Genomic DNA, 10570 nt, shown 5'->3' with positions numbered 1-10570 from the left:
CATGTTGATATTCATTAAAGAGATATTTTTCAAAATACATTTTTCATTAAAAAAACAAAAGACTCTTGTACACTTGTTTTATATATATAATAAATAATTATTTAAATAAATAGATAAAAAATAAAATAAATTTTACTTTTTATATTTTTTGAATTATAAGTTTTCAAATTCGAATTTTTTTATATAAAAAAATTCTTTTGATTTTTTTTAGGGATTTTTTTTTTCAAATTTTCTTTTTGAAATTCGAAAAGTCTTTTTGAAACTATTTTTCTAATTTTTTTTTTTTAAAATTAAGTATTTATTTATATATTTATTAGAATCTTAAACTACACATTCCAAACTTCTATCCCACCTTTCAATTTTAAAACTTAAGTCTAGATTAATTAACGCTAAAGTTATAAGTGTTTTTACCTCTTTAAAAGTGATGATAAAAATGGTTAAGTTAAACATAGATAGTGGTACTAAGAATATGGCATTTAAGATAATTTTCTTATAAACAATTAAGTTAATCCCATTTAGTGCAAGTAAATCCTGGAAGTGTTTGTATTAGTCATATTTCAATTTTCATTAAGAGAATTCAAAAATTTGTATTTAATAAATTTTAAAATTTTCCCACTATTCAATATGTATATTAAATATTTGGTTTTACAACATATGATTTAACTTTATAATTATTCATTTGCAGAGCAGGTAGCCTTTATCACATATACATATTTTTTTATAAATATTTTGTATGTATAAATATTTTGAGTATTTAATCTGTAAATTCTTTTAAAAAATTTTATTTACTCAAGTTATGGCAACTGTTCAAAGGTTCAATACAAATACAATACCAACATAAAGTAATTCATATTAGAGAAGAGGTACTATTAGCTTTTCCTTCTTTGCCTCTATATATCTGTTCAGCATGACCACATTTCACTCTGCTTTTCCCTTAAGCTGGATGACAAAAACAGCAACACTTGAGATGAAATAAAATAGATACCAATGGAGAAGTTTTCCGATTTGTTGGAGTGCTCAACTCAGTGGCCCTCTCCACCAGACTCGCCCATTCATTACCATTCTTATTTCATCGCTTTTGCAATGGCTTTTTTAAATTGTAGAATTCAAGCTCAGAGAAGATAAGAGCGAGGACACAACCTGAGCTAGTGGTAATCTAAGAGATTCTTTGCTTCCTGAAATTGTAAGACCCATTACTTGGTATTGTTTCCAGAGATAAAAAGAATTGGCTTATAGAATTTACAGTGTGAACATCACAAAGAATTTACAACCTTTTTTCACAACAAACACCATTCTCAGCCCCCAAACTGCAATGAAAGAAGCACGTATAATATTTTATAACATCTAATTTCTCTATATATATTTCTTATACCCCAAGATTCTGCACTCACCTGACCCTGCGTGGAAGAATAAGAGAAGTGGTTGGTGTTAAAAGAGTTTCAAAGAGGCATTTCCACATTGGCTTTGTCAACAATTCATACATTGTATTGGTCGTGTACTCTTCCTATGTTGTCTGGCCACCCTGTTCCTCCCATTTTGCTCTTAAATTTTTTCGGCTGTTATAAAGCATAAATTAGCTAATTACTACTAATTGTTCTTTGTAGTGAAAATAAAATATGATTGTACCTGAAACGGACACGTTTGACTGATGTAGAAACCAAGCTCATCCTGTTCAACCATCCCTTGTCGTTCTGTGCTTTAATCGATGCTTTACCATTTTCAAATACATGTGTAATGGTCCCATTAGAAAACATCAGGAATTTGCATAATTTTGCTCGGGTGCTTGAACATTTGGTCGGTGTAAGATATTAAAAGGGTCAACACGACCAGGGCAGGAAGAAAATAGTAAGAGACGGAGGAGACATTATATTTCGAGATGATCCAAATGGTAATCTTTCAGCCATGTCTTCCAGCTCCATAATTTTGTTGATGTTTATAACATAAGAAAAACTTGTAATCGCATAAATCATATTAATGTTTATTTAGCTATGAAATTACTTGAGTGGTGAGTGATTGGATCACTCGTTGGGCTGCCGCGCATCTTGTCGTTTGTTGGCTAGCGATTGGAAACGCCTCTTTGAGCTGCCTGGTTGCTCTTTCCAGTTCAACTTCTTGGAACTGGACCTTCCTTGTAAGAATGGTGTCCATAAGCCAACACCAACGGAATATTTAACGACTTCTTCGCCAAGGGAGTCTTCTCACACTCCACTGGACTCTGAAAAATGTAAGTCCCCTAGAGAGCATGATAAAATAAACGGGAGTGGGAGTGGATAATACCAGAATTGTAATTACCTGTCTCTCAAGAGGGTTAACTACACCAGTGGAACTTTTACGCAACTTTATTCACCTCCAAGAACACATATATTTTACACCCTTCACCTACTTCATCCTCTACTCGTTGCAAAAAAACCTCAAACAGGCAAGTGTAATATATAAAAAGAAAGAAATGAAGCAATCAGTGATACTACAACAACAATGAAACCTTTTTATCAGCAATTCACCTGGTCAATGAAATATGGATTCATTACTCCTCAAACTGTCTTTATATATGCTTTACAAACATCTTCACATGCATTGCAACAATCATGCTCTTCCTACAACGACAAACAACATAGGTTAGACATGAAACTAAGATTCAAGATTTAAAACACAGCAAGAATCCACTACAGAAGAAATTTTCTTCATTATCCCCTACGCTGACGAAGTAGATTGATAGATGAAGCTGACTGTAGACGATAAATCAAGTCACAGAATCAGCCACAAACAGAGATATATATTAAATAGAAAATTAAGTGAATAGATCAGACAATACTCCTACCTCGCTTGCGAGATAATTGATCTGGCCTTGTAAGTCGTCGTCGTCATCGCGTTTTTAGGAGTTCGATAACTGGAAACACGAAAATTATGGAAAGGGAGGGCAGACTAAACGAAAGAATATGGAAAGAGACAAAGAAGCATTAGTTTTAAAGCCTGCAATTGTTTGGTTTGGAAGAGGAAGGGCAAGAGTTTGCCGAGTAAGCCATAAATATCAATCGTCATTCGACAACGACAATGGAAAAAAAAGAAGTTGGGCTGAATGCGTTAACACGAAATATTAAAAAAAACGTAATAGCCCAAGATCAGCCCAAGCTAGTGTCGACGTGGAGGAAAGAACCAACCCTATTGGTTGATTTTAATTGTCGATGTGGACACCCCAGCTAATGAGTATATCCTCCTTTTAGTATAGGTTAGATATTGGGTTTAGAATAAATATCATCGTAACTGGAGCATTAAACTAGTTTATATAACTAATATAACAGATTAAGCTAGATAGAATATCGTAATAATATTAGTTATTAATATATTATCTTAAAAAAATAGTCTAGGTTATGCTTACAATTAAATCAGTTTTAGATTATGCAGTTTTTTAAGTAAAGATTAACTATTTATACAATATACAGTAAACTCTATAAATTAACAAATTTCCGGTCTTAAGATGAAACAATATAAAATATGATATAATTCGATAAAATAATAATAATATTGAGAAAAATATCAACTAAATATAAGGTCTCATTAAAAGCATAAATTAATAATTACCATTAAATATAAATTATAAATAAAGAATTTGTGTGCTTATATGTAATTAGAAGAACCCATTATTTCTATAACTATAGGCTTATCCATAAGACCATGTGCTTTATGTATTTGTATGTATTTTATGTATGTTAAATATGTATGATAACATTTGTGTGCTTATATGTAATTAGATAAAGTGACACCAAAATATTGAAAATAAAAAATGAAATTAGAGATAAATTTATTTTGAATTAATACAAATAAACAAAAAAATTCTTTATGTATTTTAACATACATAAAATACATTTCAATTGAGGGTAGTCGTCTGTATTTTATGTATGTTAAATATGTATGATAACATTTGTGTGCTTATGGATAAGCCATACATATTTAACATACATAAAATACGTACAATATGGTCAAAATTAATCAGGTCGTCGTCTTGATCTCAAGAAGAACCCATTCTTTCTATAACTATAGGCTTATCCATAAAACCATGTGCTTTTACCAACTTGTGAATCAAAGATCTCTCTGTTACACACCATGAATCACTTTAAAATCCTCCATATCATATCATGATCAATTTTGAAGAAACGACGGGAGCAGTTACATAATGATCTCGTCTAGAGAGACATACTCGCTAGAACCATATGATGTGTTGAACGGAGAATATGTAGCTGACAACACGGCAGTGAAACATTAACGCTGAACCTCGCCACGAACGTTATCCATGGTATGGCGATGGTTGACGACTGTTTCAATCAGGGTAATGTCGTTTTCATCTGCGGTTTTCAAGAAGGTATAGGAGACAGTGACAATAACGAGGACAGGGGACAAGGGCCAACAGCGGATTAAACTTGTTTACGGTTAAAAAATGTGCAGATTAAGTCACTAGAAATAGAAGGAAAGAGAAGGAGAACGTGGGTGAAAGATAGTTAGATAGAAAAAGATTATCAAATTGTCAACAGCGCCAAAACTAGTGAAAGGATATTTACTTCATTATGGTTTTTTTTTGGTTATGTGGACCTAAATACTCTTCTTTTCTTGCACGGCCGCATTGATCTTCCTTTCTTCACAAAAGTTGTTTGTAATATGGGTTCATTAAAAATTAAGTAATAAATAGAGTCCAGGCATGAAAATATGGGGTCCCATCCAAATTATACCTAAACAAAACAAAATTGGAAGACACAAATATATTTAACTTTGAATTTTTTAATTTTATATATTACTAAATTTTATCTATTGAATAGTTTAAATAAATTTTAATAATTATATTTTTTTCAAATTAAAAAATATTTTGTCATATATATCATGTTAATTCATTATTTCTACAAATTAATATATAAATGTAATGTTTTGTAACAATTTCGAACAGTTAAATATGATAGAGTCTCATAAAATGTTTCAATCCAATGGGTTCATTCTGCCTCTGGTTATAATACAAGGAATTCAAAGATAATATTAGATCAAACCTATTAGACTAATACAATATACAAATAGAGACACATGGAAAGAAACACACTATATATATATGCCAAGAAATCAACAACAAAAAACTTTCTTCGAAATGATTCATTTTATTTAAGAATATGCTCCATTATATATATATAAAATTAATGTCTTGATAGATAAGAAACGAAAAACATTCAATGTATTTGAGTTATATGCAGCGACTTTGAATCTGTTAGTGAGGAGAATGCCTCAGACTCAAGTAGTGGCTGTAACCATAGAAATTTGAGAGTTTCTGGCAAGGAAACTATAACTAAGTACTGCAAAGCATAACAAGAATATTAAACCCAAAAATTGCTTGGTTTGTTGAGGAAATCCTATCTGGTGATCGCTCCAATTTCTGGACAATAAAAGAATCAAACAACCATTCATGGCTTGTCAAGCGCTTACTTCGATTAAGGGAATGGAAGACGCACTCGTTTTTGGAGTGATAACTGGTCCCCCCATGGTAACATGGCAGACTTCCTTCATCTCCAACCGCACTCGAGATTAGGAATCCCAAGACATGCCACCGTCTCAGACCTGTTTGTTGATGGTTATTGGATCCTCCCACCGGCAAGATCAGAGGCTTCATCTCCTCTGTTACGCTAAATCAAGATGAAGATCACTAAAGCACCAAAATCTGACTGTTCCTTGGTTCAACATCATTTGGCTGCGACAAGGTATCCCTAAGCACAGCTTTCTGACATGGCTCCTGCTCTTAGATCGGTGTCCCACCCGAGATCGATTGCTGAGCTGGGGATTGCCTACTGATCCCTCCTGTCTTCTCTGCAACCACGCAGCTACTCTTGGCGGATCTGGTCGACCATAGCACGACGAAGCAGAACGACAGATTGCATAGACAAATTTTCAAGCCCCCTGAGACGATCATCACCTCCCCTCGCCTCTCCTCCTGGACTTTAATCTGAAATGGGACAAATAGATGAAAAAAAATCTCCAACCACCTAAATGAATCTACATAGGACAATGGCTGTGTAAATGACCATTTTGCCATTAATGATGGTTCAACCTTAGCCATCAGATCTTCTCTTTGTTTTAATGTTTTAATCTTGACCATCAAATTTACATTTATCTTTCCTTCTCTTTTTTTTTTTTTTTTAATCTAAACCATGTAAACAATTCACAGCCACACATATTTCTTATGTCATTCTTTCATTCGACTGAGTATAACTAGTATTACTTGTACAACTAAACATTATTAAAAAATTGTATAGCTGGTATATAAATATTATAATTTATATATAATAAATAGTTATTAGACACGACTAATAATTTATTTTTACACATAAATAAACAAGCAAATATCCTAATTTGTAAATGATGAAAAACATCTTCTATTTTATTTGAAATTTTTCAATTGTTGTTAAATTACTACATTATACACTTTATATTTTTAAGGTTTGTTAACTATATTAGTCATATTAGGGAAAACAAACTATTTTCTCACGAGAACTATCATATAGCATCAGATGTCTCCCAAACTATTGCATTGTCCTATATATCCCCGAGAAAAAAGTTTCAAATTTAATTCTCCATGAAACAAAAGTTAAATACTTATTTCCCCTTGAATTTAAAGTTTGAAACTTATAAACCCATACAAATTAATTATTTTGGTTTACTATATAAAAACTAAACCGAAAACATTATTTAACCGATTATAAACCATGAAAGACCCGATTAGGATCCGATTATATCTCTTAAACCAATAACCAATAACCCACACCCGAAAATTTGTTAACACGAAACCCACACCCGACAATTAACCCCAAATAGAAATCTAGGTAAAAAAAATCTGAGTGTTTCAATACTTGAAGATGAAAGCAAAAGTGAAATTTGGTAGAGAAGACTGAAGTTGAAGAACGAAGACTAAAGGCCTAGAGATTATATATTTTTCGTGGAGATGATATTAGTTGCAGAGAAGCTGAGCCGAGGAGATGAAGCCTTATAACGAGGATGTGTTTCTTGGCTGTTATATATATGACATATGGTAAACTGTAATGAAGATCCATAGGTTGGTGGTTGTTGCATTTTAAATTAGCACTACAGGTCACGAGTTCGAGTAGTTCTATCGCACTTTATGAAGTTTTGATTTTAATTAAATGAATATAAATGACGATTTTGTCCTCGTCTTCTACCCTATGCGATTTGCAGATCCTAAATGTCCCAACTTTCACTCTCTTTTTCACGATTTCACAGCTTTCTTAACTAAATCTTGTGGGTTTTATCCAAATATAATAGACCCATATCATAAACTATGATATAACACTTGTAATTTCAATTTTTCAAGCTTTTTCATTTCACCACCTTGGCTCATTGATTCTGACCAGACGAGAACTCGGAAAGTGACCACTCAAAGCTCTGTACGCAGAATTTGACGACCCATACATCACCATTTCTGATCGATGAAGATTCAAACAATCAAATTTTTTAAAAAAAAATAATTTTAGGGTTCTTCACGTGTACCATTGGAGATTTTAAAAGAGGGTTTAATGGGTCGGGTAAAACTTGGTCAAGTGTTGAGTTCAAAACTGGTTTTTCGGTTTTATTTTACGGTTTGATGGTCTGTACCGGTGATTATACCAATTTTTTCCTAAACCAACATTTGTGGAGAAATCAATCTCAAACTATTTTTTCGGGGATATATAAAATGAGGCAATAGTCTGAGAGACATCTGATGCTATGCGATAGTTCATGTGGGGAAATAGCTCGTTGACCCGTCATATTATTATGATAAACAAACATCGAACATATTTTTACCAACATATGATGTAAAATATTGGCACAACCCCTAAAACTAGACATATATATATTACTGGTACAACTAGTATATATATATGAGTATTACTGGTACAACTAGTATAACTTTCACATTTCAGAAAATGACAACCAATTTGGTATTTCATATAAGAAAAACTATCAAATATCCTAATTGGTATGTACTCAGAAGTTTCTCTTAATTTATTTGAGGTTTTGAATTTTTTTTTTGAAAACTATTACACAACTCCATAAATTTACATGATCTACCTTATAAGTTTAAGGTTTGTTAACTTGTTTATCCACTTAATTTTTCAAAAACATTCGTGAAATGTATTTTGACGAAATGGATGATTTTATTGTAACCGGGCAAAGACATGTAAAGATAAATAAGCGGTACAACTAAGGTAAATGTATTTATTATGTGGTACAACTAATATTTTTCGATTTCACTGCCAATGTACAACTATGCACAAACTGGTACAATTCAAAAACTAGTACAACTGTGTATAGTCGGTATAACTAGAAAACTGGTACAACTACTTGTTATTTTACTTAGTATTGTTTTAAATGTGCATAAATGTTATAATTTATGTATAATATGTAGCTAATATAATTAACACGGCTACTAAATCATGTTTTACATATGAAATAAACAAACAAATATCTTAAATGGTATATGATGACAAAATTGCATCTATTTTATTTGTCACGGCTTCACTCTTCTTCGCGACAACTTCATTCTTCTTTGTTGCATCTCTCTTCTTCATCATTGCATCTTTCTTCTTCATTGTGGCATCCCTCTTCCTCACAGTGGAGTCCTTCTTTTTTGTTAATCGCCAGTGAGTCAGTCACTCTTACTCATCGCCGATGCTCCCTCCTTTTTTTTTCAGGTGACTCGTTTTTTTTGGAACCATGGCTGAATACTTTTCTGGTTCCGCATCTATTTTTTTTGGCTTTGAGAGCAAAAAAAAGGCGATTTTTTTTTCAAAAATAGTACAACTCGTATAACTGGTACAACTTATAAACAAATCACTATCCAAATAGAATACTATTAAAATAACATATTCATGTATTTGATACAAACATGACGGGGAATATTAGACGAACATATCTTATAGGTTATACATGATCATCGTTTCTGTCATCTTCATACTCCGAAAACAAAAAAAATTAAAAATCACCTTATTAATTGCAAAGTTGTATCAATTATAAAGGTTATACTCAATCTATTTATACTAGTTATACTCGTGATAGTTATACTAGTTATACTAATTTGAGTTGTACTAGTTGTATTAGTTGAAGTTGTACTAGTTGTATTAGTAATACTCTGCGTCTTTTTTATATTTTGAATCTCGTACGTATAACATGGAATTTGCTTCTAGATAAGATAAAATTGATTAAATATGATTCGGGGTTGATCGATTTGGGATAAGAAAGAGAAATTTGGTGGATGGTTGAAGAATTTTTTTGATTTTGCTTCAAGGTGAAAAAATATTAATAGAGAAGAAAAGAGAAGAAAGAAGAAGAAGATTAAGGTTAAAGTTGGATAGGTTTTTGGGTTTGGGTCTAGGTCTGAGTCGGATCTAAATAGGATAGTAATGGCATAAGTTAGTAAATATATCAAGTCCTTAGATTTTATAGTCTTTTCTTCTTAATTTCTATTTATTTTTAATTTATTTTTTAATTAAAAATAGAGGAGGTCCAGCATCCTCTCCTCTGTTTTCTCCGTCTGGAACTCGTAAAGTCGAGAATTCTCTCTACAAGTGCTTGGGCCTTCCCAAACTTGGGCATTATCTCACTAATCAGTTGGGTTTCAATTATGTTTTATTCATATGGGTTTGTAATATGGGCCTTCGTGCCTATAAACACATTGCTGGCAGGCTGTGACTCTTTTCATTTCTTTCTCCAATTTAAATAGAATGCCTTTTTTCAAAAGAAAAAAAAAATATTAAACCCAATTCAATTTCACAGTTTCTCGCTTATTCGGATCAATGCCTCAGCAATTCAATGGCTTGAAACTTAAGATTTCGCACACTTCTTGTAAAGAAGAAAATCATAGCTAATCCCAAATACTTAATGGCTTGACTTGAAGGAAAATCATCCTTATATTCATCCTTAGTTTGTTTTTCATTTCGTTTGATTCTCAAAATAATTACCAAAATATATTTAAATCGAAGACACCAACTAAACTAAATGCTAATAAAAATATTAATTAAAATTTTAATCTATTAATAAGAAAATTATCATGGTAGAATTCATAGAAGTAAATGCAATTCAATATACTCAAGTAATAATCAAACTAAATAGACATTATATATCCAAAATCACATGTCTAATTAAAGTAACATAATATTGTTATAACAAACCATACATATAAATTATGAGAAGATTAAAAATGAAAAATGAAATATTATCCAATTTTTTTGATATTTACTTTGTTGATATTTAAACATGTCTATGAGCACATAAAAGTCACCTACTATAACTATAGATGTAAAGATTTAAGATATGTTAACAATTATATTTTCATATTTAATTGACAAGTTTAATGCATTCTGACAGTACATGATATTTTATTTATTTATTGGAATAGCTGAAATTAATTTCATACTAATAAAAATAACATAGGTTAAACTATCAATTTAATCTGATTTTGAAATATTTATTTTACAATATTTATTGTTCGTTAAAATAGACTAGGATTATAGATTTTATAGAATTTTTATCAATTTAAACCGAATTAATA

At 31.3% G+C, this 10570-nt stretch overlaps 1 long non-coding RNA gene across 6 annotated transcripts; it reads right to left on the bottom strand.

Moving 5' to 3' along the window:
* Positions 1–766: 766 nt before the first annotated feature.
* Positions 767–2911, bottom strand: LOC125577225. Of its 6 annotated transcripts, none has more exons than XR_007315578.1 (8): positions 2819–2911; positions 2668–2726; positions 2293–2594; positions 1999–2215; positions 1627–1913; positions 1392–1556; positions 1272–1307; positions 767–1175 (listed from the first exon to the last, which is right to left on the bottom strand). It is a non-coding gene; the product is annotated as an uncharacterized LOC125577225 (long non-coding RNA). The 6 variants fall into 6 exon arrangements; XR_007315577.1 differs by having other exon boundaries at positions 1627–1708; XR_007315579.1 differs by having other exon boundaries at positions 1627–1708; positions 1999–2391; positions 2502–2594.
* Positions 2912–10570: the final 7659 nt, after the last annotated feature.

This window comes from Brassica napus, chromosome A8, assembly GCF_020379485.1.
Source record: "Brassica napus cultivar Da-Ae chromosome A8, Da-Ae, whole genome shotgun sequence".
In the NCBI taxonomy this organism is placed as follows: Eukaryota; Viridiplantae; Streptophyta; class Magnoliopsida; order Brassicales; family Brassicaceae; genus Brassica; species Brassica napus.
This window is presented reverse-complemented; position numbering and strand designations above follow the sequence as displayed.